We start from the raw sequence: 27,333 nt of genomic DNA, 5'->3' as shown, positions 1-27,333 counted from the left end.
CTCTATCCCTCCGGGGAACGGTAAATCATCTTTCTTTCAGGAAAACCCTGAAAACACACCTGTATGCTACACCCTGCTGATCTGGCTTGAGCCCTCGCTAGATAAGTTTCCTGTCATAAGCGCTACGAGGCCTCAGGGTAGATAGCGCTATACAAGTGTTGTTTGTTTCTTTCTTTCTTTCTTTTCTACGCAATCACAACCTATATTAATTTAATTCACATTTTATTAATAAATTAGCATTTTGCAAATAGCAGTTAGTTTCCCACGTGTAGTGTTTAAAATAAAGGTGCATTTGTTGATTAGTTTACATGCTTAACACAGTTAATGTTATTAAAGTTATGAGGTAATTAATTTTGAAGGGGGTACAAAAAAATGTGTATTTCCCCTGCTCCATCACCGGCACCTGTCTTTTGAAGTCTTGATCCTTGCCTACCCCTACGCTGTGTAGCCCTGGAGGCCTGGAGTCCAGCTGGTCTCCTACCTCTCCGCTGCTTGATTATTTCTTCACATGCATTACAGCTCCACGGAAAGACAATGGGGACATGCAAAAGAAAAAGCAAAGCACTTACCAACAGAGGACTGTTCCTACTAATTGGTAAAGTGCAATCTATAAATATGATATGGAGAAGGACTTAAGGAAAAGGATATCTGTTCTTAAGCTTCATCTCTTCTGGAGTGCTTTTTTGAAGTTTCTGAAAATATAAAGAGACTATTTAAGATGGAGAAAATAACCTTTTGACAAGACTATTGTTCTGAAGTCTATTTTTGGACATTTGGAGTTTTCCCACTAATTTAATGTTGCAATTTCTCGTATTAACTTACTTATGGAACTATTTAGAGAATGATGATATAATTCACAGGATCCTTTGCAAGGTATAAGGCCCTTCCCTTGTGGTTACATAGTTAATAGAAAGGTCCCTATTGGAAACAGCTGCGGTCGGTAGTGGGAGTACCAGCCGGGCGGTGACATGGGGAGGAGGAGGGGCAGGGTGGGGGGTAGTAAACTGGATTACGGAGGTTTACAGGTAAGTAAACATATAAATAAATAAAATGAATGTCGTTGCGCGCACTGCATTGCATTTGGGGATTGTATAATTTATTTAGCAGTCATTGCAGCCCAACACCACCAATACTAGGGGAATGGCTATTTATTGCATCTAACTCTGCTGAAACGTCGGCCAAAAACAGGTTGAAAAGAAGAGGAGCTAACACATATCCCTTTTTGACTCCCCTCGACGTCTGTATTTAGTAAAGATAGGTGAGAGCCAGTACCAAGCTTAACTGGGATCCAGGTGTTTGTGTGCAGTTGGACTATTGCCTCCAGAAGTTTAGCCTAAATTCCCCATTTTGTTAGCTTAGCCCAAAGGCCTCCCTTGGTACCCAGTCGAAAGCTGCTCTGAAATCTACAAAACAGCAGAAAAGCACCTAAACTGGTCCCATGATGCTTGTTTCCAGTCCAGGAAGAACCTAGCAGTTCGGACTGGACTGTTCCCATGAGGAGGAGGGTCAAGATTGATTTGTAAGTGGCTGGGTCCAAACTGGGGCGGCATAGTGAGCACAAGAACAATGGATTAAACCCAGATCTCTTGAATGGGTGTAAGTGGTTTAAAAGTTTCAGCACTTCATCTATCATCTTGTGTTGGGTAGAGTGCAGTAGCATAGAATGAAGTGGAATAGAGTGCATTGGTGTAGAGTGGTGCAGGGTAGAGTGCAGTAGCGTAGAGTGGCAGAGAATGCAGTGTTGCAGAGTAGACTGTCATGTATAGTAGAGTTAAGTGCAGTCGTGTAGAGAGGTGCAGAGTAGAGTCGCGTAGAGAGCTGTGCCATAGAGTACAGTGGTGCACAGTAGAAGAGTAGCTTAGAGTACAATAGCATAAAGTGCAGTGGCTTAAGGTGTTGCAGAGTAGAGTATAGTGGCATAGAGTATAGTGTGTATCGCATAGTGCCACAGAGGGCAGTGGTGCAGAGTAGTTGGCGTAGAGTGCATTGGTTTTGAGTAAAGTGGTGTAGAGTGCATTGGCATAGAGTGTACTGGTGCAGAGTAGAGTACAGAGCAGAGTAGAGTGCAATCGCACAGAGTAGAGTGCAGTGTTGCAGAGTGGAGTGGCGCACAATAGATTGCTTTGGAGTAGAGTTACAGTGCAGTGGAATAGTGCAGTATTGCAGAGTAGAGTATCATAGAGTGCAGTGGCATAAAGTGGAGTGGTGCAGAGTGTAGATGGTAGTTGCGGTGAGTGCAGTTGTGCTTAGTAGAGTAGTGTGCGGTAGAGTGCATTGGCATAGAGTTGAGAGGTGTTTAGTGAGGTGGCGTAGAGTGGAGTGGTGCAAAGTAGAGTGCAGTGACACACTGTGGCGTGTCTTAGTGTGGAGTAGTGCAGAGTAGAGTGGAGTGGTGTAGAGTGGAATATGTATGTGTGGTAGCACACTTCCATTACAGATACCACATCTTCAAATGAAATTATCAATATATTTGAACAGGGGTACAGTTTTACGGATAAAAGTATACAGCACACAAACGACAGTTTGTGGACATGTCTTCACCTAATGTATTTATTTGTCTTGATCGTTTTAAAATATTTTTTCCACCAGTCTTCAGAATTACAAATAACGTGTTTGATTTGGGCTTTTCTATTTCTGAAATATCTATACAGTTCATTTACAGTCCTTTATATTTTGTTGTGTGCTAAAAATAAAAGCCTACAGCATTCCTCAAGCAACACCGAGCCAGTGTGATTGTCACAAAAATCCTCTCACTTTAATGTCAGAGAAAGAAAAGCAAACACCAAGCTCCTTGCAAGACGTAGCATGACATCTGACCTCAGTCTTTGAATGGACAGCAAATGTGACAACATAGGAACAAGAGTTAAAGGAATGTTTACAGAAATCGAGCACTGGTGGACGAATACAGTAAATAGTGTGTGGGCAAGAGAAGGGACGAACATGAGCGGGACAGCCTAAAACAAATAAAGCCAGTAAATAAAACGCACACAAATGTGAGTTACAAACCACAAATCCAATGGTAAGCAATGGGCAGAATGAACTCCCCAGGAAAGCTTTCACAATATCCGCAAGAGGTTACCTGCCTGGTAGGCTTCAACGTACAAATTGACTGCTGTGTGCTCCTCCTATTTCCAGTAGTAGGGTGTCACAGTGGAACCTGTCCCTGAAGGACACATTTTAATTTGCAGATTATAACCAACTACCCTTGTCATTCATTGCAGGACGACAGCAGGATCAGACACAAAGCGTTGGAATTTTTTTTGCAAGTCACAAAAAAAAGGAGGAAATATCAGTTTGCGGAGTGTAAAGCCTTTGATCATAGCAATGATGAAGCAAGGCAGGCTCAGGGGTAGGAAAATGGGGTTTATTCTCCTTTTTTTCAAACACCATGAACATTACTTCATGTTCATCATAGCTATTTCCAATATCTTTCAGATTCTCAGTCTCTGATTCACAGAGAAATAGGACTTATATTTAATGTTTGGTGGACAGGATATTCCATCCACCGTATTACAAATGAATTATAGCCTATGGCACCTATAATACTGCAGAAATTTTTTATCTAAATAAGGCCTTTAATATTTGGTATCTTCCATAATTGTCTCATAGACACAACCCCATCCCATCCCACCTGTAATATAGAGTCCCTCGACCCTTTCCCATACATGTATAATCTTGCATAGTCTCCATTGGTCCGCAATCTAGTAGGACCAATCAGGATACATCTTGTAAGTGTGTTGGCTTCTCCCCAGCTGACAGGGTGGCACTCCTTATATTAGGGAGTCTTCAGAACCCTCCCCTTTCCAGACACCCCGGTGACTGGATCTTGGAAGGTGAGTCACCACTTCTGCATAAGGTAACTCTGATAGGATGACTGACCCGTGGCCACCACCCCTTTGTATGTTGATCCCTAATTCTGACTGGGAACCTGTTGGATATGATTATGGGAGGACATGGTGCTGTCTTGGTGTTCTAGAGATCCATAGTACTTATTGAATTTCTACTTTACATGGAAGTGCTTAGCATGCAGTGAACCACAGGCTGACTCCCTAATCTGCCCATCAGCATCACTATGCCCCCCGCGGGAACTCGCAGATACATGAACACTCATTTGGCTGTAGATGTGGTATCCACATCATTTCTCCCAGGTGGCAGTGCACTTGGTAAACCATGTCAATACGTGAGGGATGCTCTTCTCAGATAGCGCCTCGATGGCACTGCAGCTTTTAACTCCTTCGGAGTCACAGTAGAGCTGTGCTCATGATGAGCTGGGCTCGTCATAACGGCTGCGCGCCACCCACGCGCCTTTGATTCCCCGCCTGTGCGGGAGAATTAATCAGTGGGCGGAGTTGTGATGAGCCCAGCTCCACTGTGACTCATGATAAGCTGGGCTCATCACGAGCACCGGCGCGCAGCGCTCCCCCATTCGTCCCCCCGCGCCGTGGGGGAATTACCCCCGCAGCAAAGGGGTTAACAACTAACTTGCAGGGAATCAGACTGTGTGCATTAAAACAAGCAATGATAATTGCAAAGGGTAATTCACTTTGCAAAATGAATTTGTGCATTGTTAAAGGAATCTCTATTGTGCAGCAGTGCCTTTACAAATGCAAGATGCCGTAACTATATATGCTCGTTCATTCCGGCAATAGATCATGGGAGGGTACACCTGCGCAGGGACAGGACAAGGTGCATCTGGGAATATTATGCTCCTCAAAGCTAAATAATGGGTGAGGTGTAGGATGGAGTATAAATTCCTTAATTTTTACGGTCAGCTTTTTTATCCAGTCTCTAGCTTTACTGTGCAAAGTGAAAGAATCAGAAGAAAAAACCCCAAGGAACTCTGTACTCATTAAGGGCCTCATTACGAAGGTGGTCGGACGAGTGTCCGACCACCATCACTGTAGGTAGGTGACCTTCCAACAATAAGTTGGTGGTCCCACCTGCCCTATTGCGATACCTTTTTCTACAACGGCTTCTGCTGCAGCCTGAAAAATAGTGCATACAGTGCAAAGAGGTTTCGGGGGCACCACATGTTTCCCTCCCCGTCCCGGCCACATAGCCGTGTCCCACAGGGGCCCTGCATGGGACCACCAAAGTCCCTTGAATAGGTAGTTGGAAAGGGACATTCTAATCCCTATGGCGGTGCCTGCACAGTCACGGCCTCCATTGTAGGGATTAGTGTCCGACCGCCGCCCCGACGGGCTCTTTAAGGCTGTCTGAGGCGGTAGTCCTTCCCCTGACATAATCGCTCTGACCGCCAGTATGGTGCTCCAGAGGTCAGACTGATTCCCTGGATGTCAGGCCATCGGTGGCGGTCAGCCCAACATCAAAATTAGGGCTTAAATGTTCTTATAAAACATAATTTTATATATAGCTCTGCCTTTTACCGTTTACATGGGTTCATGGCACTGTTGGGTGTTTCGGCATGCAGTTTGGAAGGTCACTCTCTGGAGCACACTGAGAGGAGACAGTGAGTTTGGCTGCAGATATTCACTTACTGTATGCATCTCATTCTCTCCTTATCCCAATATGTTAGTCAGTGTGCCCCCAGGGCATGTGCCTGTGTTTCCATGTCATAGTGTTACTTACTGTCCATCACAGTGTTAGTGCTTGTCCCAGAGCTGTGGCTGCTGCTCCTATGGGAGTGTGCTGAGCAGCCGTTACCAGGAAATGGATGCCATGACTCAGAACGTGGTCTAGCCGTTTCAACCACGTCTTGTGGATCAGAAGCCATGTCCATTGAGGGAGTCTACCTCCCCATGGTCTGGGTGTTCAGACACAGCAGGATTAAATCTCAGGAGGCCAGCATTTTGCTTGCTATTGTAGAACTTGCCTGAATACTTACCATGCCGGTGATGCAGCGGGTCTAACTTAAAACTCTTTCTTTGTGTCACTAATCCAGGAAAATTCTTACTATTTACTCATCGGTGGGGCCCATAACACCTAAAACGCACACATTCACACAGTTCCTGAATCAGTGATAAGTAGACGAGCTGCAAGACACATGGGGTACCTTATTAACCTATACCATAACTATATACATTATATACATTGAAATTTGATAGCTGTCAATTCCAAAAACATCAAGGTACTCCGCTATTTGGTCGATGGACCAACTAGTAGGAATCAGTTTATGGCGATTAAGTCCAGCTCAATCACAATTTAAAACTTTCAACATTTATTTGTCATGACTTTTATTCGAATAACCACAGACTCGAGTTTATATTTTCATACATTTTATCTAAATTCATTTAACAAGAAATTTAAATCAAGTAAGTTTTATTAGGCAAATACATTTAAGCATTATTTCAATACATTTGAGCAAAGGAAACTTAGAAAATGGAAAATACTCATTACCCCTTGGCCATAGGGCGATGATGAGAATGTGAACATCAGATCACAGGATAGGTTCCCAAGCTGTCTGTCCCTCTAACCTCCTCGGACGTATCCCTCCCGAGATAGAATTCCCGCGACGGTCTCGTTCTTTCTCCCCATCAGAGTTCAAAAGCCAACATTTTCAAAGTCTCTTGCACCATAAAAAGAAAATCGTCTCAACTGACAGCATGTTGTGCTGACCAAAGGTGCGAAAAGTAAGCAACACCTCGTCATAACCACAGGCTTCTTTTATATCCTTTCACTAACTTTCTATGCCCAAAATTGAAACTTTTAGGGGCTACATCCACTTTTGATTGGCCCATTGGAGGGGTGGTGATGGATACCTCATTGTCCTCCTAGCTCAAACCAGATCGCAAAGTCCTGAATCATTCTGAATTTTCACATGACTTTATCAAATATTTTCATTTATACTTTGTTTAATTATTTGTAACATTCATTCACAGTCATGATTTTGCTCATCTTCTGGAGCACAGTTCTCTCATCCGTTCCCAGGCTTTTAGAATAGTCTCTTTGGCACAACTCCTGTTGCAGGTCAGGCTGGTCTTGACATCTCTCACTCCGGGCATAGGCCATACACTTGTGACTGAACATCCCTTGCCTGCTTCTGTCGGCCTTTGGCCGACAGCAGCACTACCTCACTAGTGCTGCCGTCGGCCGACGCGGCACCGCCCATTTTGCGGAAGTGCCGCACTGCCGCAAAATCGCGGCCACAGGTACGGGGTTAATTAACTATTTATTATGCTTATTTACATACTTACATTTTTATTTTATTACAATTATTTTGCATACATTCTGTACAATAAATAATTATATATTTGTAATGATCTTTTCTGATTCTATAGTTTTCCTGGATTGTTTATTGTCTGTTTATAAGTTTTCTGAGTTTTCAAGGGAGTCAAATCATGTGATATGAATGTTTTTGATTTGATTCATTTTTATCCAGGTTTTTTTCATTTGTCGTTTGTTTCTATAAGAGAATTCATGACTTTAATTATGGATTCAAAATATGTGTACAGAGACTTCGGCTACTGAATTGTAAATATTATTTTAAATGTTGAGTAGGCTATATATATATATATATATATATATATATATATATATATATATATATATATATATATATATATATATATATAGTTATACATGTCATTTTTTATTGTACTTTGACTATTGAGTTTTATTGTTCTGTTATATTTTGAATTATTCTATTTTAGAAAAAAGTCTAATATTTTCCTTAGATGTATTATTTGCATGTATCATTGTTTATGTTTTACGTATTTATATATTTAGGTATCATTTTTAGATTTGTTTCTACTGCACTGTATAATTATTAAAATAAGAATGTATTTTATATAATTCGGATGTTTTTCTTTCAAGTTTGATTCATGAATGTATATAGAATGATTGCAAATAAATAAATACTGAGGTAATGAAAAAATATTTCGATATAGATTGCTGATTACAAATTTTTGTTTTTTTGTAGTGGTTTATATTTTGCTATGATTTTTTTATAGTAATATATCTGCAATGGATTCTAGATAATGTATTCCATGTTTGTTTAGGAAAAAGAGGATTTTACTGGCTTGCATGTCATGTTTGGTTGTTGGTCTACTTTGGGTCTTAGTTGTTATTCTACGGATTGTATTGGAGCCTGGAGATAGACTTTTACTACTGCTTTTCCCAAATCCATGACTAGTTTCTAGGGAAATAGTTACTGGTCTTGTATTTTACTGTTAGTGTTAGTTTTTGGTATGAGGAGCTAGCTTGTTGGGCAATTGTGCATACATGAGGGTATATTAGTATTTGGTGCTTTCCATGAATTGTGTATATGTATGTGAATTTGTGTGGGATGAGATTAAAGGTACCATGCCTCAACCAGATAGTGCATTGAGTGATGGTTAGAAAGTTATTGCCTGCGCAGAAAATTATAATTATTTTCTAATTTAGTAAAGGTTTCCCTTTTGTGATGTTATATTGCTGTATTCAAGACATTGGTGAAAGATAACATGGAAAATAAATATTATGTTAATTTAACATTAATTAAAGTTAAGAATTAAATTAATTGCTATTTTGGATTTATAACTAAAAAAGAGTTGTTTTATATATTGATTTGTGAAGACCTTTTTACTGCATGTCTGTTTGTATTTACAATTTATATATATGTATGTTTTATTTGTGGCTTCTCAGTTGGTTCTCATTTATGCTAACTTTCAAGCTTCAGTTTTATTTTTCACGTTCAGCGTTCACATTTTCTCTTTTTTTTGTGTTCAAATCGTTTTTATTAGACAAGAAAGAAAGAAAAGAAAGCAAATGTGAATCAATAATACAAACAATCATGTCATTACATTGCTGAGGTGAAAGAAATCAAAGTAACGTAACACAGAGCTTGATCCAGAACCACACCTTCCTGATGGATAAACGGTCAAACGTGGGGATGGTATTGATACTTGAGATGACATTATGCTACAGTAGATGCATTATAATTGGTTATGATAACAAAATTACAAAATACGCTTTGGGTAATCCTGTGTTGGTGGATATGTACGACCGGTCCCGGTCGTGAAGAGTGGCCTACAGCTTAAGTGCGGGTCCTGAGCTGGTACCATCGGTGCCAGCACTAAGGACGGAGGAGACCTGGTGCCAGATTGCTCTGAAATAGCGGCTATAAAGCAGGGCAGACAATGCACAGCATCCACACCCACCCATTTGGGTATTAACTTTGTGTAATAAAGATTTTGAGCAAGATCAAACCTGTGGCCTCTTCGCTTTGGGTAATCCTGTGTTGGTTGATGTGTGTATATATATATATATATATCGATACACAAAGTGATCCTCAGCCATGCGAGAGCGCTCCGCAGCGTGTGCTCTGCCCAGGGGTCGGATCTTGACCCAGAACGAATTTTGTGATACAAAAGAGGCGGCACAGCCAGGGTACTTTTCAGCCTTATTTTATTACTGCTTCACCCCACCAACGCGTTTCAGCCACAACTGGCCTTGCTCACGGTCGGTTAGTCCTTCCACAGTGTCACTTTTTGTACTATCCCATTTTGCCAATTAGGAAGCATTCTGGGAATTGTAGTTACTGCATTTCAAAATCATAAAAACAAAAGAAAGACAGTGTGTGTTTTTAGTATATGGTGACTAGTCATTCACTGTTTGCATGTGATTACATGTTTTTAATGTCAAAGTATTGGGTATAGTACCCTATTTGTTCTGGTTTTCTTTATGGGCATTTATTCCAGATGAATGTGGAGGTCTTCCCCAAAGTTCATTCCTCTGGGGTGTTTCGTTCTGAGTCTGATTATCATCCGAGACTCCATCTGACGGAGCTTTCGGATTGCATCGCCCCCTCTTTCCATTCTGTCCAGCATTTTTGCTCCGTAAAAGTGCATTTGCCTCCAATCGCCATTCTGGCATGTGCTTAGATGATTGGCAGTAGCATATTGCATATTTGAGTTTTTCACCGCTCTGATGTGCTCCAAGATCCTCTTTTTTAACATACACGTGGTGCATCCAATGTATTTCATACCACATTTGCATTCCACAATGTATACCACATTTTTAGATGTACATGTGATGTGCTGATCTATTTTCATTAGTTTCCCATCTGGTTCTTGTATTTCTTTCATACTCTTGCCAATTTTACATGCCTTGCATGTGTTGCATGGTTGAAAGCCTTTCCTTTGGTCTTGTAACCAGTCAGATTTAGGTTTTTTCTGAAAGTAACTTTTTACTAATAGATCCTTTAAAGAGGTATTTTTCTTATGTGTGATCGATGGTGCTCCGCCAATTGTTGCTCCAATATCAGGTTCCCCTGATAAAAGATGCCAGTATTTTTTCATTATCCGGGCAATGTTTCCACTCTCCTTACTGAAAGTTGTTATAAATCGAGGCACTGTGTTTTTTTCAGTTTTTTTCTTCGGTTGTTCAATCAATGTCTGTGTCCTTGTTTTTTGATCTATTTTTTTCTTACATTTTTTCAAAACACGTTCTTCATATCCTCTTTCCTTGAATCGTTGTTTGCTTTCTTGGATCACTTTTTCTGCATCTTCTGGTATGGAACAGTTTCTTTTCAACCGCGTGATTTGGGGTGGAAACTTGTCCCATGTAGAACACTGTTTGTGGCAGTTTTTTTACGAAATAGTGTAGATTCCAATTTTCCATTAGACACATATATTTTGGTGTCCAGAAAGTCTATTTCCTTTTTGCTTGTCGTGCATGTGAACTGAAGACCTAGATTATTTTCATTCAGTTTTTTGAAGTATTTCTGGAACTCAGAGTTTGTACCATTCCAGATAATAAACAGATCGTCTATGTATCGGACCCAGAGTATTAGTCGATCCAAATCCAGTTGGTTTTCCTGGTTCCATGCTGTAGTCTTCTCCCACCAGCCCATGGTGATATTGGCATAGTTGGGAGATAGAGAAATGCCCATGGCTGTGCCACATTCTTGTTAATATAGTTGTTTGTTAAAAAGGAAAACGTTATTCTTCAAACAAAGATCAATCATTTCTAGCAGCATTTTTGTATGATCTAACTGTGTGATACTGCGTTGCCTGAGATAATATTCGCAAGCTTTCATTCCGATCTCATCGCGGATCGATGTGTACAATGAGACCACATCAATGGTCGCTAAAAGATAATCCGAGTTCCAGGTTACATTCATCAGAATTCTTAAGAAATCTCCGGTATCTTTTAGGTAAGATGGTAAGCCTTGGGCAATTGGAGCTAGAAATGTGTCAACATAGTTGGAAATATTTTCATATAATGAACCGCAGGAGGAGACAATTGGTCTACCCGGAGGATTTACTAGAGTTTTATGAATTTTGGGTAGAAAATATATACATGGTGTTATTGGGTGATCAATTGTTAGGTATTTCTTTTCTTCTTCATTGATCAGACCTTTTTTATACCATATCTCTAGATATTCTTGCAGTTCTTTTTTCATTTTTTCATTCGGATTTGTCTCTAGTTTTTTATAGTTGTTTTCTTGGTTCAACTGTCTGGCTGCTTCTGCGGTATAGTCTGTTGTTTGCATCAGCACAATATTGCCTCCCTTGTCCGCAGGTTTTATTGTAATTTTGTCGTTCTCTTTCAGTGTTTTTATGGCATTTCGTTCCGCTTTTGAAAGATTTTCACGTGAGTTGTTTTTCACTTTTGAAAGATTATCCAATTCCTTCGTTATTGCATCTGAAAACTGATCTATTTTGTTTCCTGGTGATAGGATAGGATAATATCTCGATTTTCTCCTTAGTCCAGTGCTTGGTCTCTCATTTGTTTGGATATTTAGTTCTTCCAAGATTTCAGAATCTGATAATGGACTGTTATTCAGATCAAACAATGTTTCGAAGCTGTGTCTGAGATCAGGTAACTCCGCAATTGTAGTAAATTCGATGTTATCTATGTTATCATTCGATTGGTTATCAGGTTCCATTGGCTTGCCAGTATGTACCTTCATTAGTTTTAATTTTCTGATAAACTTGTAAAAGTCTATTCGTGTCTCAGTGTAGTCGAAGTGTGATTCAGGTCAAAATGATAACCCTTTATTCAAAACAGTACATTCTGTTTCAGTTAGTTGATGCTCTGAGAGATTTACAATTAGGTTTGTTTCACATTGCGATTGCGAGGGGATACTGTCTTTTTTCTCCGCTTGGACCTGCGGGTTTTTCTGTAGCTGGTAGGGGAGTTGTTTGGTTTTGTGTTGCTCTTCCTCTCCCTCTGTATCCCTTGTTGGATTGATATCGCATTCCTCTTGCTCTTCCTCCACCTCTTGCAATGCTTTTCTCCAGATTTATCAATCCAACTTCCTCTAAAACAGACCAGTTTTTTGACTGGTAAGAACTTTGTACAGATTCATTTTTACTTATGTCTGATTCACTAGCACTGGACATGAGTTTCTGCATAGGATAGTTCTTTTTTAATTTATCATATCGTCTGGCGAATGTAAGAATCCTGCCATGAATGTAATCTTGCTCATCCCTTTGAAATTTTCGTTCTTTACGTTCTTCAATTTCTTGTTCATAGGAATCTAATCGCGCTTCCATTTCTTGGCGTAGCTTAGCAACTTCTACTTGGTTGCTTTCATCTGATAATTTTTTCTCCAATTCTGTAATTTTTTGTATAATTTCATCCACATCAATTTGCGCATGTTTAATCAGAATGTGCATCATATTCAGGGAACATTGTGTATTGTTTTCAATCCATTCTTCAATTAATTATTTTTTCACTCCTGGATGGGTTGGCATAGTGAAAATTCTCAAGCCTCGAGGAATGCGCTTTATTTCTACATATTTCTCAAGCGCTATGGCCTCCCAACTCTTGTTTATTTCCTTTCTGTAAAGTTTTTCTAAAACATTTGTTTGTTGTTTCAAAGTCATGTCCGTTACTGTGGGCGTTTTTGAAGCCGCTGGCGTTTCATCTGACTGTGCCCCAGTTTTAAACATCGTTGTCACTTTAGAAGCTCTTTTGGCGGTACGAGCTTCCATGTTAAAATATTTCTTTCACACACTTTTCAACTCAAAGGGTGAATGTTATTGTCCACGCAGTGCCTATTAAGGCATTTCCCTTGGCCTTATACGTTCGGTATCCGCCCGTGATATTCACGGCTGCGGCGTCTTGCTGCGAGACGTACCAGCCACTTCGATTTCCTGTTTTGGAATTATGAAGGTTAGTACGCCGCTTACCTTGCGCAGAGTTAGACAATTACGGAGGCTCTTCACAGCCCTACCGTTCCTCCGCTACAGGCAGCGTTCTTTCCAATCCGTTTGCACACAGGAAATCGGGCGCTTCTCTTGGCTTTCTTCCTCGATACACAAAGTGATCCTCAGCCATGCGAGAGCGCTCCGCAGCGTGTGCTCTGCCCAGGGGTCGGATCTTGACCCAGAACGAATTTTGTGATACAAAAGAGGCGGCACGGCCAGGGTACTTTTCAGCCTTATTTTATTACTGCTTCACCCCACCAACGCGTTTCAGCCACAACTGGCCTTGCTCACGGTCGGTTAGTCCTTCCACAGTGTCACTTTTTGTACTATCCCATTTTGCCAATTAGGAAGCATTCTGGGAATTGTAGTTACTGCCTTGTGGATCAGACACATGATTTTGAAAATAATGTGATCTCTCATGGACAGCCAATGTAGCTTCGACAAAAGAGGGGGTGCCTAAAAAGAAAGCTGAATGTACACCATGGTCCAGATCTTATACGATAAGTTGTTATATTCCAAGTCAGCTGCATAGTACAAGGACCCGTTTAAATCAGCCAGAAATCATCCACATTGGGATTTGAGGGCATGCCAACCATAAGAATCTAGATTTTATGTCTAAACATATTAGGATATGGTGGATTCTCACAAGAGTGAGTAGAGTGGGAGTGAGGGCAGGGGAGTTCTTCTGCTTTTGAGTGATAGGCTTCTGATGGGACTCTTAGCCATTACTTTGACAGCAGCAGTCAAGCCAGGCTGTGAGTACTATCAGGATGTTCTTCACTACAGATATTGTGAGATTTGTCTCCAGATCTCTGCAGGCTCCAGGTACTCCGTATCAAGCCGTTAGAGTGGTGATAACTGGCTGTGTTTTATGCCAAAACGTTGTTTTCTGGTAGTTATTGCCTAACTCGCAGCCTGGAGGAACATGGGACGCTTCTTAGTCAAGAACACATCTGAAGGAGCCGGGCCTGGTTTTAGACCTAACATTTCAAAATTCCATTTCAGTGATAATATTATTCTTCAGTGTTTATTTCTAGTTTCTATGTCTAATATATATATATATATATATATATGTATATCTTGACAAGCCTTTAATCCACGACAGGCACTCCCCACACCGCCGACCCAGATGTACTCCATTGTTGCATTCTGGGGTTTGAAGTCCGGACATTCAACGGGGGTGGAGCTTCCGGATTTACAAACATTTAAATGCAGGACTGGGACAATGAGTTGAAGTCTTACCTCGCATGGCAGGGCGCTGAAGAAGGCTTGTATGCCGAAATGCATTCGCCACCATCATATTGCTGCCAATTAAAGCTTGGTTTTCCCTGTTAACCCCCTCTGGCCTCCGTTTCTTCTGTTGTGGAGGGAAGTCCTGTGAAATATATATATATATATATATATATATTTTATATATATATATATATATATATATATATATATATATATATATATATATATATGTGTGTGTGTGTGTGTGTGTGTGTGTGTATATATATATATATATATATATATATATATATATATATTTTGTGATACAAAAGAGGCGGCACAGCCAGGGTACTTTTCAGCCTTATTTTATTACTGCTTCACCCCACCAACGCGTTTCAGCCACAACTGGCCTTGCTCACGGTCGGTTAGTCCTTCCACAGTGTCACTTTTTGTACTATCCCATTTTGCCAATTAGGAAGCATTCTGGGAATTGTAGTTACTGCATTTCAAAATCATAAAAACAAAAGAAAGACAGTGTGTGTTTTTAGTATATGGTGACTAGTCTAGACTAGAGACGAGAATTTTGCCTTGCATCGCTAGTCATACAATAAGATCCTCTTCAGCAGCTTTTCTTCAAATTCCTCAACAGAGGAGGGTTTGTATTGATGACCGAACTTGTTAAACGCAGTTCCTCTTTCTTCTCAGGCTCACCCAAGGCCTGATTAAGACTTTGGCAGTGTGAGAGCGTGGCGCCATGCCACCGCCCACTCCCAAATGGCCAAAGCGCTGGATTACAAGTGTTCCATGGGAGAGCCTTAGAAAGTAGGCGCTGTAGGCCTGCCACAGCGCGTTCCAGCACAGCATGGACTGCAAAGTCCAAGCCGTTCTAGAACGGAGGGTGCATGCAGACAGGGGGGGCACATCATGTGCCCCCCCCTGCATACATCCCTAGGCCTTGAGGGACCAGGAGGCCCTGTAGGCCCCCCTAAGTTTCTTGACCACCAGCAGCTTCATGTCATGATCACCGCCATGAGACCGCTCGTGGTGAGGAAACTCGTAATATGTTTGGTATATTGCAGCCCTCATACCGCCGCTCCACCGTCAGGGATTGGGGATCCCTGGTGGTTGCAGCGGTCCTATGGCGGTCCGAACGCTGTACTATTAATACAGTGGTAGGACCACCAGTGCGGCGGTCCCCGACCGGCATTACACCTCCAGCGTGAGTTTGGCAGTCGTCTGGACAATAAAATTCGTAATCAGCCCCTTAGTCCCATGTTGGTAGGGTAAAATATAACATAACATAGTAGCATGGCTCAGCACAGCACAACACAGCATAACATAGCATCAATGCAGTGCCACATCAATCCTGTGATCGGTCAATTCCCATCTGCCCACACTTTGGCGCCAGAAGCCTCCTATCACACCTTCTGCCGAATACACAATGTCTTACCTTCCTCCGGGAAGCTAGATTCTTCAGTGACTTTAATAACATCCTCCATTTGCAATGGATGCTCCCCATCCCTCTAGCACATTTACTCCTTTTGCTGAAGATATAGATTACCACCAGTCAAATCTACACTAAAAGTGCAAATGCATTATCGCCTCCACCATTGGATAACATTATGCACCCTTCAACTCCAGCCCTTTGGAAGTCACTGTCAAAATTCACTTGGGACTTCGATTGGTTTGTAGTCTGAAAGGGGGGACAGGTCGACTTAGTAGAAACTGGGGTGCACTCAGACGTGTGCATTCAGAAACAAGCTTGCTTCCCAAAATAAAATGGCAAAACTGGTCCAATGTGTTCTCATAGTCCAATACAATGGCATTTCTTATCCAAGATGGTCACTCACAACACTCATCTCAGACACACTGCCTCAACCGCGCAAATTTAGATAGAGTCAAGATATAGGTATGCCTGCACAAGCACGCAGTGTTTGGTACTTTCTCGTGTTGGTGGGTTTTCTCCGGTGCCATGGATTAGGTCACTGAGCTCTTCCCTTGCTTCACTATCCTTGTTTTCCTTACATCCCTTTCAGGTTTCCTACTTCGGTGAATATTTAAACATTATTTTGTTACTCTTGTATTTTGTGCCTTGCTCCCTATAAAGGCTCCATTTTTCCTTCGCGTGTAACAAGTCTTCAGCTTCTTAACCTCTGAGTCAACAGACTCCAAGAGGGTGAGTGTACTGTGATTTCTGCATACTGACAAGCACATCTGTTAAGGCTTTCTGCCTTTTTCTAATACTGCATTTTCTGTTATTTCAGGAGCTGGAGTGTTCCCTGACTAGACTGTATGTTTGTTTCTGCTCCTTCCCTTGCCCATTGCCCCAGTTTACCCCGAGTGTGGCTTCTCAGTTTTTCTCTGTACTTCAGAACTTGGCCTCATAGCTACACGGAGGCAGGTGGTCAGTCTTCCTCACCCTTGGTACAGCGCATTACACGTGCCATTGCAAATGCCCTCGATTCAGCCAAGTCTACATACTACCTTGAGCTATCCGTAATATCCTTGCTTTAACCCCAGCACCTATCCTAGTCAGTTATCTCAATCCTCTCCGCGTCCAGACCCTCAGTCTCACCAGTCACTAGGCGATCTTCAGGCCATTGATCTTGCTTCCTACTTCAGAAACACTACCATCAAGAACAGTCACCACTCTCCTTTCTTCCCCCAGACTGTTCTACACCTCACCTTCTTCTCCAGAGCGTCTGCTCTATTGCTTTGCTCCCACCTCTATATCTGAGTTAATCCATGCTAAAATCTGCCAACCGATCTGTGCTTTTTGGTATTTACCCGAGTGCTGCCATTTAGTTCAGCTTCAGGAGGCGTAAGGTTTTGACGCAGTGGCGTCCTAAAAGTCACGCAGTGAAATCTTGTAGATTTCACTGAGTCACTTTTACGAGGCTTTTCTGCGTGGGAACACCTACCCTGCATACATTATACCTGACGCAGGTATAATGTCACGCAGGAATTTAGAACGTGACACACCTCCCTAGATGCTTCACGTAGTAAATTTGCCGCATTTTTTACGACGCCGTTGCGTCACAAAAGAGACGCAACAGCAGCATAAAAGTGACACAAGGGGCTTGTAAATCTGCCCCTTCGTTTATTGTGTCCCATTCAGGCAGCTTCCAGGCAGCAACTGCCCAGCCAGTGCAGTCTGTGTTCCACGCAGGGAACATCAACAAAAGAACATATCCAACATTCTAATGCAGATCCCCAACACAAGCCATCCCCTGGATATGAAGTGCTTTACAGCCATGGAAGATTGTTCTATCATTTCTAAAACAAACAACAGCTTACCCTGCTGTTTCATCCTATTACCCAGTCTCCCAACTCCCTTTTGAAGAATAACAAGGCTACTTTTTATAGAATATAATTTATTTATAGAGCAAACAGAAGGCAATCCTCAGCCTCCCAGTACTATATACAACTGCCACTTCCAACCCATCACATTCTAGAATCCAACCCTATAGCAACCAGCTAACCTGGATACCACACATCTTTCCTCTTAATATTACAATAGCCCAATACGACAGAATTCATACAACCACTAAAAATAAACAACCCTCACCCTATTACAAAATCATGAAACTTTTTTGGTAGGGCAGTAGATTTTGAGCAGAATCTTCCATCTGGTTACCACTAAAAGGACTATTGTCGTAGCTTTCACATTCATCACATCCAATAATAGGTACGACTTTGTCACTTCGAACCATAACATCCTTAAGCAAACCAGTATCCTTCATCAGATGCTCATCCTCATGCCGCAACTACACGTTATCCTGTATCACTAGGATTTTGACAAATGAATTGTGCAAAGCATTAAATTACCAAATGAAAAACAAGCTGATACCAAAAAAAAAATAATAAGCACGTTATATTACCAATCATATACTGGAAAGGATACAAATAATAACATATCAAGAGAACACACAGGACTGTCATGTAATATATACATTAACGAAAAAAATAAAAGACTGACAAAGTGTATCAAGACTGTAATGCATTAAATACGAAAGACATTACACAGATTAACATAAAATACATAAATGACTCAATACGGTGTCCGTGGAAAACATATATATGTTGGAGCAGATATCCTATTTTGCTTGGCTGTGTAGTCTGCTTGACAAAGGAAGGGAGCACCTCTAAGACCACAGGTCTTTTTCAGAACTCTGAAATGAAAGGAACAGCCTGTAGGGTTTGAGTTACTTCCCCGGCCAGTAAGACGTGATACATTCACTGATGCATTCTACTCGAGAGTCCGTTTTGGATCTCTGAGGTATTGGCCATTATGCCATATTCTCATGGGAGTCTATTTATTGACTCTACCATTACACACCATCCCTGAGGAAGTTCCCAAGGGACCCAAGGTCCCCCTTCTCAAAGCTCATGGGCCTTTCCCCTGACTGAAACAACATTTATTGTTTGAACAGGATGCCTGTTAGTGAGGCTGCCTCACCTAACGACAGGCTGTTCTTTTCCTTTCTGAGTCCTGAAGAAGACCTGTGGTGATGTTTTACATAAACATATAACCTCATTGGGTCAAAACGTTGACGGTAATTAGAAGTGCTCCTTACCTTTATCGAGCAGACTACACATCCAAGCAAAAAAGGATATCTGCTCCAACATATATATGTTTTCCACAGACACCGTATTGAATCATTTATGTATTTTATGTTAATCTGTGTAATGTCTTTCATATTTAATGTATTACAGTCTTGATACACTTTGTCAATCTTTTTTTTTTCATTAATGCATATGTTAAGTGACAGTTCGGTGTGTTCCCTTGATATGTTATTATTTGCATCATTTCACGATATATTATTGACAATATACAGTGCTTAATTTCATTTCTTGTTAGTGTCATCTTGTTTTTCATTTGGTAATTTAATTCTTTGCACAATTTATTAGTCAAAGTCCTAGTGATACAGGATATTAAACATCTCTTGTAAAAGAAACAGTGCAACCTCTACAGAACCAATTAGATTTCCCAGGTTCTACGAGATACTGGGTAACACCATTAGTCTTAATGGGCAACTACACATTAGACTTGGAAATGTCCTTATGGAAATTCACATCACATTTCCAGGTCAGAACTTGGTACATCTCAACATTCTTCCAAAGTGCCAAGCCTTTCCATCACTCAACAACGCTGAATTTGAGTAAACCTCCATCTCTTAAAGTGGTCCAGAGAAACTAAAGCCACTTTTCTTGGTTTTAATGTCCAGCTTGACCCTCATCCAATCATCTGGTACTAAACACACTTCTCTCACACCATGTTTCTTGTCACAGTATTCCTTATACACTTTGTGACTTCAACAAGTTCCCTTTGACAACAGAAGGTGACCATTTTGCTCTGACTTCATATTCATCCATGCAGAATTGTCTTCTGTATACGGTTCTCTACCCTTGAGGATCCTGAAGAGACTGTAGCCAGTCAAAGTAGAGGTGATTCTATACGCCCAAATCATGCTTCCCAACTCCTTTTCCCAATCCGAGCTGGCATTAATAGCAGCCTGCACACTACCCATGACCACTCTGTTGAATCGTTCCACTGCACTCTTCCCGGCAGGATGCTAAACGGGATTGTGTTTCTCCTTAATGTAATTCCTGGATAAAAACGTCTTCAACTTTTCAGCAGTAAATTGGGGACCGTTATAGCTCAACAAGGATTTGGAAATTCCTTCCCTCAAGAAAATTTCAAACTCTGGTCGTTCAGAGTACAGGTCCAGGAGAACAATTACATACTTAGGCACACCCGATGAGTCTAACATTGCCCAAGCACATCAATACACAATTCTACCATGGGTTTCTCCGGGCCCCTTGCATGCCCCAGAGAAGGTCAGAAAACTGCCAGAGATTTATTCGAATTAGCACAATACACACGTCCTTATGAACCTTTCTGTTATATTCTATTCATGCTTAGAATGACTGTGGAGATCTGTGGTGATTCTCTATGGAATCTCACTGTCTCCTAGCAACTTGTTAAATAAGCATTGCAAGGAAAGCGGTTGATGTGAGAGGCTGTGTCTACCTCTCCTCTTGTAGCCTTAATAAATCTACTTCCTAACTCATCTATATCCAGTGTTATTACTACAAAATTACTGGTGACAATTTAAGGCTACATTCTCCCACGCGTGTGACTTCTATCAAAAAAAGTAGTACTTTCTTCTATCAAGAGTCTCCCTGCATCTAAAAGAAACTTCTTCTTCAAGCTTCTATACTAGGTTTCTTAATTGAAGATGAGTTTATGAGTAACACTCTGGGACATTCCTGTGGTTCATCGTTGACAAGGTAACCTAAGATTTCCCTTTTTCAACTGGAGACGGTAGGCATTTTATATCCTCATTCTCCTCGTACTTTCATTGAAGTGCCACAAGACAAGATTAATTTCTTGTGTAATGTATGACTTTCGATGAGATTTTTATCTAAGTGTTTTTTTTGGCATTTCTACACGAAAGGCATATGACTGTTTGTTCGAATTTGACGGAAATAAAGATGGAGCATTTTTTTTTCAATACATTTATACATCTGTTGGCATTTATATATTTGAGGATGAATGTTTGCAGTTTCTTTTGATTTGCCAAGTTCCAAGCATTTTACTTGTTTGAATTGAAGAAGAAGACGGAGCATTTAAAAAATATATATTTATACAACTGTTGGCATCTACTTACTTGGGGCGCGTTCCTACGAGCGTTCTTCTTTGTTGGCATTCTCTCTTTAAATCCACAGCCTCTTTCTGATATTATCCAAGCCTCGTTTTGATGTTCTACGTCACCACGTCAACGTAGAGGCCATCTTGGAACAGTTTCATATCTCTTCAAACGAGATGGCATTTCAATGGTTTTAAACGTGTGTTACTTCAGTGACACGCACACTGTTCGCATTTTATTTTTCTCATTATCTTGTGTTGTACATTCATCTTTTCAGTGATACGCACACTGCTCCTACGTGTATGTTTGTTCAGTGATACGCACACTTCATGGATGAGGTTTCAAAATCTATTTCACTGCAACAATTGCCGTTTAGTGAAATCTGTCACTAAACATTATTTGCGTGTTGTTCAGTGACACGCACACTCTATTGTATCTTCGTTTCAGTGATACGCACACTTTATGCATGTTGTTTCAAAATCTATTCCCCTGCAAAAATTGCCGTTTAGTGAAATTTTCACTCAACATTTTTTTCGTGTTGTTCAATGACACGCACACTCTATTGTATTGCGCATTACCAATTTGTTACGTTTTACACATGTTTAAGTGACATTATTTTTTTTGTCAATTCAGTGACACGCACACTGTGTATCTTGATCTTCATATCATCACATCAAGCTTGTTACTGCAGTGATATACAGTTCTTCTTATGTGGTACACTCATTTTTGTGTTTTACTATTTCTCCATACTTGCATTTTTTAATTCAAAAAATAAAAATCTTTTATGCGTGTTACTTTGTAATCTTTAAGATATCTACCTACAGTTACAGTGTACTTATGTCTACATAATATTTTTGCAGTTCTAGTTTATTTACATTTCTGTGCGTATTTTAAACATGACATCTGCTCAATCTATTAATCCTCCACCTTACTTTTTAGACTCTCCGGATGATCCTCCAATTCGTTGGGAAATTTGACACGATGCCTTTGAAATCTATTTAGGTGCTATTGGAGCTTCACGTTTTGCAGCTGAGAGAAAAAAATGTTTATTACTTCATTCCTTGGGTTTCGAAGCAAGGTCAATTTTTAAACATTTACCATCTTTGACTCAAGATGAATCTCAAGACTTAGATGAATATCAACAAGCTGTTTTAAGACTCAAACACAGATTTGACAAACAGCCCAGCCTCATGGTGTTACGTCATCAATTTTTTAAGAGAAAAAAACAGAGTCTGAGGACGTTTATACCTATATTTTCAGTTTAAGAAGACTTGCTGCCGACTACAAGTTCGATAATAAAATATAGAGAACCTTTTTAGGTTCTCAAGATTGTAAGAAATGCTGTTAAAGTCTCGAGTGGACATTGGTGGAATCTTAATAGAGTTGTGAAGGTTTGTGCCAATGTTCACCCTAGGCCAGGTCAACTTTCTGAAATTTCTTTACCCATTCGTTCAGATTCAAACTTGGTCAGGCGAAGTTGCAGAGAAATTATTAGACCTGCAAGATATAGAGACTAGACTTTTAGAAATGTTAATTTTCTCTTTTTTCTTTGTGTTTTGTATGGTTATTTAATATTTACATTGTATATGTATACTCTACCTTGTTTGGGAAAGAGGGAAAATATGTTGTATTCTATTCTATCTATTAGATCTGTGGTGATTCTCTATGGAATCTCACTGTCTCCTTGTTAAATGCTTGTTAAATAAGCATTGCAAGGAAAGCGGTTGATGTGAGAGGCTGTGTCTACCTCTCCTCTTGTAGCCTTAATAAATCTACTTCCTAACTCATCTATATCCAGCGTTATTACTACACTTTCTACGTCAGCATCAATGCCAGGCATCAATACAAGGTCTTCACTCTTTCATTTTGACTATTCCCAAATGTCCTTCATATGTGCTCCTCAAAATCCTTTGCTTAGGACCTTGTGGGCAGCACCACCCAGTCACCTATTAGAAGGAATACATCATAGCTTAGGGATAGCTCATCCTTGAGTTCGCAAAAATCCCTGCATTTATCAGTTAATTTGCTATTAATGGGCCACCCTTTCATGATGAGCTCACTCACTACCGTTAAGGTATCATCCTCTTTGTAGCTGGAAATCCAGTTGCCACCCTCAATTGCCTCACCATTTTCAATGACCATGGCACACTCATTCCAATCAATACCACAATATTCACTCAAAGGTAAGGTTGATCAACTTAATAATCAGCCACTTTATTCTTATTACCAGGCAAACATTAACATTATACATAAAGTCAAGAAACCTTAAGGTCATACTGGCAATACGAGGTGTCGCCTTAACCACACCTCCAGATGTTAAAACCATCACCACTGGTCTGTGATCAGTACGCAGGGATGTAACAAATTCTCCCACTGCCTGGAGTCCCGCTCTTTACTGGGCCCCCAACTGCAGGAGAAGAAACACTTTAGGTCTCATTACGAGTATGGTGGTCCTAAGACCCCCATACTCACAGTGGTTGTCCAACAACCACTGTGGGTCTGCCCGCCATATTTCGAGTGCGGCGGTCAGCCTGCCATAGTACAACCACCTCCGCCGGGATCCAGGATGCTGGAGCGGTGGCCAACCAGGAAAGGGCAGGAATATGCTGGTGGTGCCACGTCGGCACCGCCGAGCATATTCCGAGTTGCATTTCCACAGGCCATTTCATGGTGGTGACCCCACCATGAAAAGGGTGGTGAACATGCAACTAAGGAAGCCCTAAAAGGGCCCCCTGCCTTGTCTGGGCATGGGGGTGCATGCGGGGGACATGTGTTGCGCCCCATGGAATTGCACTCCCGTTCCTGTACGGTGTGGCATGCACGATGTAGTGTACATCACATCATGCAGGAATGTGCTGCAGGTGCTGTCATGGCGTCGGTCTGATGTTAAGGCTCTACTATGAGCCTAAAACAGCCGCCACAATGAGACCGCCGCAGCACCACTCGCAAGCCCTGGCTTCAAGTTGGAATCTCGTGGGCGGGTGCACCATGGGCTTGGTGGTCCTCCTGGCAGCACAGCGGTGGCGCTGTTCCAGGAGGTATAGAATATACAATTAGTGGAGGGTCTAAGGGGAAAATATTTAAAGACCAGGGGACATTGTGGTGGAGAAGTGTGGCTCAGGGGTTAGAGGCAGCAGACCCGGAAGCTGAGATTGGTCCTGGACCAGGGTTCAATTCCCCGCCTCGGCGGGTCTTGGGCTAAAAATTCCACGGACTCGATAATTCTCGCCCCGGTGCCTCCTCGACTCACGGGTTCACACTCTGCGACTCTGGGCAATAGCTTGCTTAATCTCCACAACGGCCCCTCGTGGCGGGATGCCTGGCTTTCACCCTGTGGACACCCTGCCGGGGTTTCTCACAGGGGAATACCAGGACGGGTTCCCTAAGCAAGCGCCAGGATGCCCTTTGGGTGACAGGTCTGCGCTATATAAGTACACCTACATTTACATTTACATTTACATTGTACCCCCATTCATAATATAGCTAATCAACATAAAATGTCACTGGTCTATCATTCGGCATGGGCGAAAAAACAGTAAGCTCAGTGTCTACCCAGGGTGCGTTCACAAAAGAGAAGAAGAAATGATTCCCATCAGCCCACCCAATGGCAGAGCTTCATCATCTGGGATTACTGAAGAGATGGTCCGACTATGGAGCCACACACCTGTTGGTATCGTGTGTTGCTCCAAACCAAAGGAACCACCAGTGATGGATCATACCAAAGAATATGTGTTTTCTGTGGTGTGGGATAGAAATTTGTAGTTTTGAAAGAAACGTGTGAAAATAATCAAAAGTGCAGTATAAAATTGGCTACCATGATATAAGGGATACATTCTAAAAGTTGTAATTGGTCCACATGTTTCAGCCCTCGTAGGATATAATAACCTACCTGGCTTTCGTCAGGACCAGAACTACACTACTGCAAAAGCAAATAAACCAATGTGGAAAAAGAGTTAGTAAAAACCAATGATACCATACATCCTACCATGCGCAGAATTTCCCATAAGGAGGATGTGTGTTCAAGATAAAGGATTCCTTCCTAAAGAAATACACAAGTGCAAAACAAAAGGGTAAATCACAGGCACATATATGAATTGCGCCACATGTGTCATCGCTTATAATTTATTCATTATTGCGATCAAGTATTGATTCGAGGTTGTATTTACTCACCCAAAAACTCTTGGGAGTATGCCTCGCCTCTCCTGGCCACTGCTCAGGGATAGAGGCCCCGCTCTAATTGTGGATAAAAGGAATGGATGACTGATTAGGTCAAACCCCATCAAGTTCCCACCAGCATAGCAGCTAATAAACCTTGGCTTAAATTCTGAGCATAATAAATGGCAGTACCTCACAAGCCCACCAGGGGACCATAACAAAAACGTCTTCGCTCCAATTCTTTCATTTGGACTTAAAATATGCAGTCACAACTGCTACGAACTTACTGTAGCAAATGTCATAATTATTACATAGGTGGAGTCTAGAACGGAATGTATAGCACTCGTAGCGGCTCCAAGAGGTTTCCTAGTATATCTAACTATCCGAGCACTATTGATCTAACCTAAGGCAGAAAAGGGAGTAAGTCTCAGCAGCCATAGCACTATTAAACAGATCAAACAGATATGAATGGGTGGATCATATGGTAACCCAAGAGATTTCATCATTTAGGCCTTCTTTGTCACATTTCAGTTTAAAAATCCATTTTTGTTCTTTCAGGAAAAGATATCTCGTGACATCACTCACATGTTGGGGCACAGGAGGACCACCAAATTCATAATTCATGAAGTCATGCGAGAGGATGTTGCAGGACTCGAGCTCATCTGAGAAGGCACAGCTGGCGGGGTGGAGTGGGCTCCTTCACTCCATGGTTTTCGAGACTCTCTGGGGAAGGTGCAGAGCACTCTTGCTGACGCTCTGTCATGTTTGGCCCCCTTCTGGTGAGGCCACTAACCTAGAGAGCAAGCAGTTCGGCTCTCCATGCAGCAGTTTTACTTTCACTTTCATAGCTGCTGCATAAGCTAGACACAGCTCGAAAAGAACAGCGAAATTTCAAGGCTGGCAGAATGTCTGACTCTATCTTCCTGAAGCCTGCTTGGTATTGTCCTAACAAACCCCTAAATGACTTCTTTCCACGTGTCTCCAGCTAAAAGTACGTTTGTTTTACTTCCTCTCAGTGACCAACTGACAGTCACAGGACAAGGATAAAGCAAGACTTAAAATGCTTAAAGTTCACAGGCCCAGCTGTGCAAAAATACACCAATAGATATTATTTTAAAAATGCACATATTCAGACCTGCAAGTCAGGAGCTCTTATTTATGCCTGTCGGGTTTCAGTAGTTGACCTCAAACTATGCATTTTCAAAAATTAAAATCTAACTGCTCCAGATGTTATGTTTGGTTTTTAAGCTTATTTAACACATGTGAAGTTTGAGTATCTGGCACAAGTGAATACGTGACATGTTTGGAGAATCCTAACATTGTAGCCAACATTGCTTTGCATTTTGGAACTCAGTGTCTTGTTTCTGAGAATACAAAACTGAAGGCTTGCAAAGTGTTTTGCCTAAAAGACAGACTGGCAGAAGGTGTCAAATTTGGCAGGGGCCACTTGCCAGCTGCGCACATTATCCCTTAAATATGTTTCCATTATTTTCAGCTGACACTGATGTATTTATTTTGTGCTCCCTGCACTGTACCTGTTTTGTGTGATGAATCTCAGTTCCGTTCTCTACCTGTGTGTTGTAACTTGGCACTTGGTATCTTCCATATTCCCCTGTGCCCCCCTCCCTTCTCCTGCCCACGGGGTATGACCCGTAGCTGTCCCTGAAGGCAGCATTAGAATGTTAGGGTTGGGAGTCCTGTCAAGCTTGGAGCACCTTATGGTTATTGATACTGAATAAACACACTAGAAATATATACCACGTGTGGACATTCTTCACTACATTTGTGGCGACGAAGGAAACGGAGCTGAGCCAGGGTCAGTGGGGTGCTCTCCCCTGGAATGAGTTGAGCTTGGACAAGGAAAATGATGAAGAAATAAGTTGATAAGCTGCGTCGGGCGTTCCAAATATATTGAGAAGCTGAAGAGGAGTAAGACCCGAGTGGAGGAACTTTGAATGGATAAAAGTTCGTCAGGTGAGCAGCAGAAGCTGATGTGGAAAGCTGAGCGGAGCGGGAGACGGAATTGCTGTTAATCGTTCCCACCGCGTTTTGATGTGATATTATGAGCCTTGGTGATGAAGTGAGAAAAAGAGCTCTGTAGGAGTAAGTCCATTAAAGGAGCAACTGAGGCGTGTGAAGTGATAATCTATGTCGGGCGTCCTAATGAAATTGAGTTGGTGAAGAGGAGTAAGACCCGACTTGATGAGCATTGAAAT

Source organism: Lissotriton helveticus, chromosome 3_1, assembly GCF_964261635.1.
Source record: "Lissotriton helveticus chromosome 3_1, aLisHel1.1, whole genome shotgun sequence".
NCBI lineage: Eukaryota > Metazoa > Chordata > Amphibia > Caudata > Salamandridae > Lissotriton > Lissotriton helveticus.
This window is presented reverse-complemented; position numbering follows the sequence as displayed.